Source organism: Rana temporaria, chromosome 4 (genome assembly GCF_905171775.1).
Source record: "Rana temporaria chromosome 4, aRanTem1.1, whole genome shotgun sequence".
In the NCBI taxonomy this organism is placed as follows: Eukaryota; Metazoa; Chordata; class Amphibia; order Anura; family Ranidae; genus Rana; species Rana temporaria.
This window is the reverse complement of record NC_053492.1, coordinates 36,746,063-36,749,147: the sequence shown is the minus strand read 5'-3', so window position 1 is coordinate 36,749,147 and position 3,085 is coordinate 36,746,063. Positions and strand designations below refer to the sequence as shown.

The 3,085-nt window shown below is 43.4% G+C and overlaps 1 non-coding gene across 1 annotated transcript; it reads right to left on the bottom strand.

Moving 5' to 3' along the window:
- Positions 1-240: 240 nt before the first annotated feature.
- Positions 241-322, bottom strand: TRNAS-AGA. The gene has a single exon. It is a non-coding gene; the product is annotated as a tRNA-Ser (tRNA).
- Positions 323-3,085: the final 2,763 nt, after the last annotated feature.

Below are 3,085 nucleotides of genomic sequence, written 5' to 3'. Positions count from 1 at the left end.
TGAAACTATCCAAGAACATACTGTAGTTGGTAGGATTTGAAGCTGCACAGGAAGACCCTAATGGATTTCGAGGCCATCGCCTTAACCACTCAGCCACAACTACATACAGTTTAGGTGCACCTGTGCTGCATGGAAAAGGTTACGTTGTTTTGTGAATGGAGGTAACAGTGAGCTTTGTGCCAATTTACTCAGGAGAATTCAAAAAAATACAAGACATGATTGAAAATGACAAAAGCAGACCGTAGTCGGCAGGATTTGAACCTGCGCGGGGAGACCCCAATGGATTTCTAGTCCATCGCCTTAACCACTCGGCCACGACTACCTACAAATGTGGACTGTAGAGGTGGTGTGTAGGCTGAAGAGGTTGTAGGAAAAAACTTCCATTGAAGTCACACTAAATATAAAGTGAAAATCTAAGCACACATCTTGTGGTGGAGGAAAGTCTTCCAAAGTGTTTGAATAATGACTAAAGAACAGACTGACAAATGCCCATAGAAAGGCAATTTTAAATTCAGATATTAAAAATATTACTTTTCAGTATTGGTGAAAAACATAGTACCATACGTTCTAAACTTTAGGCTTGTGGCCTGAGGAGACTCTGCTCTGGAAACCTGAGGAAATGCTCATAGACGCAACACCATCCCACTAGAAGTTAAACTACCTGGAGACAGCAAATATCCCTTCGTCCTTGCTCTATGTCAGTGGTTCTCAACCTTCTAGTGGCGTGACCCCTTGATATAATTTCCCAAGTTGTGGGGACCCCTAACAGTAAAATGTATTTTCATAGCGTGGGTTGAAAGCACCCAAGACAAGACAAGTAATTTGCGCCCCTAACCCGCTGACATTTAGAGCTCCCTGATTGCCTTCCACTCGTACAGTATTAAAACCCCTTATAGTACTCTTTAGGATGTACCACTCTTTCTCTTTGCTCTCCTTTCTTTCCCTTTCATCTCTTTCTATCCTAATTCCTTGTTTTTTCCCCATCCCTCCCTCTAACTGTCTTTCTTGCTCTCTCTTTTTTTCCTTTCTCTCCCTTTTTCTTTGTTCCTCCACCTCTTATTATCTCCCTTCCTGTGAGAACAGTGCGGGCTTCAGAAACAGCCCAGGATTTGGTGACCCCTCGCAAATCATCATTTGACCCCCAGGTTGAGAACCACTGCTCTATGTACTCCAAAACGGCTCCAACCTTCCCACACCTGTGTGCTCTGTGTACGTTTTAGGTTCAAAGATGCTTTGCAGCTTATCCAAGCCACTTTTTTTAGAGAGAATCAGACCCTTCTGTACTGTAGGCATTTCTAACCTGAAGCAAGCGTGCAGATGTTGTTCAAGACAATAACACAAGCCACTAGCAGTACAGGAGCCATAACTGTTGAGTCATATCTTCATTGGACAATCCAAGAACAGACCATAGTTGGCAAGATTTGAACCTGTGCAGACAGACCCCATGCAGACAATACAAGAGCAGACTGTAGTTGGCAGGATTTTGAAGCTGGAGCAGGGAGACCTCAATGGATTTAAAAACCATCGCCTTACCCAATTGGCCACAACTGGGATCATGTCTATATGGCCTACCTTGACCACATGGAAGATGCTAACTTTGAAGTGCAAGGCTTTGCTTTTTAAGTTCAGGCTTACCACCCTAATGCCCCGAACGCTCCACTGTTCTGGACCCACAGACCATCTTTCAACAAAATTCTGGCACCCTTTGTATGGACCATATCCCTCTGCTGGGTGCCTGTCTGAGTACACAGATCTATGCCTGGACTGTTGGGGTGGAGTGATCATCTGACCAACAGTAAAAGCATAATTCCAGTAGGGAAGCAGGGTATAAAGCTCCTATTCTTTAGAAGACTATGATTTTGCTTTATCCACTCTGTTGATCTGTGCTTTCTTCTGCTGATCCTTGATATATTGACCCACCAGGTATCCAATCATCAGTTCACAAGGGGAAGCAGGGACATAGTTAAAACTAGTCTCTTTAAGGACCCTTTCACACAGGCCGCTTCAATTACCATCACCGGGGGTGTCTGTGACTGGGCGGATGACAGGTCTGTGTCTGCTCAGTTTTAGTGGAGCAAACAGACCCCGCTCTGCTCTATGGGTGGCCAGGGGTAAACTGACTCCGCTGCCTGTTTTCACGCAACTGCCTCCGATCCATCCAAATGGAAAAGGATGCAGTCCTCCTCCATTTTTTTTAGCAGGCCTAAACCAGATTTAGTGGTAGACAGGAGTAAACAGACACAAGTCCATTTACACTCGCTAGTGCATAGTAATGCATGGACCTTCCAATTAGGTGCACCTGAAAAACTGACAGGTGGACCTGATTGGATCGCCTGTGTGAAAGGGCCCTTAGCATGCAAATTTGTATGGTGGGGATGCTCACCACTATACTAAGGAGAAAAAATGTGCGAGACTTGCTCCCATTCCATCAACATAGCAATCACCTACAGGTTTTTCCCCTTTTCCAGGCTATGGTGCATCTTCTAAACTCCTGACCATGCCATTGTAGGAACTATGTTGTATGTCGCATACTCAAAGGCTTCTGCACTCGATATTCTTTGTTCAACGATCCTAGCCATCATTCAACTCAGGTGATTGGACACATCTAGTGATGTCATGGGATTATCGTGGGTGGACAGTGCTGGAGAGTCAGCATATATTGCAGTCAGGGCTGTTTTTGTAATCTAGGATCTCATCAGTTGAGCCCCTCAACAGTTATTATTCCTTAACGTAAAATAGATCTTTTGTTCAATAATGATATATAAAAGATTAAATTTACATAAAATGTGTTGGGGAGAGATCAAATTCTTTTCTATTGTTCGGAAGGCAACTATTTTCACCACGATACCTCCAACAACCCATGGGATAGACCAACTAGAGAGACTGGCTATAAATAAGTACAAATTTGAAGTAGACTGATAAAGTAGAAGTTCAAAACTCTATTTTATAGGGAAAATCTAAAAATGTGCCTTAGAAGTAGCCCGAAAACGTTAGCTATTGAAGTCTACCTGAAAAATTGCTTTGCACTTCCTCTGCTTAGGCTCTCCAGTTTCATAGCTGTATAGGTGAAACTCGAAAAATTTGA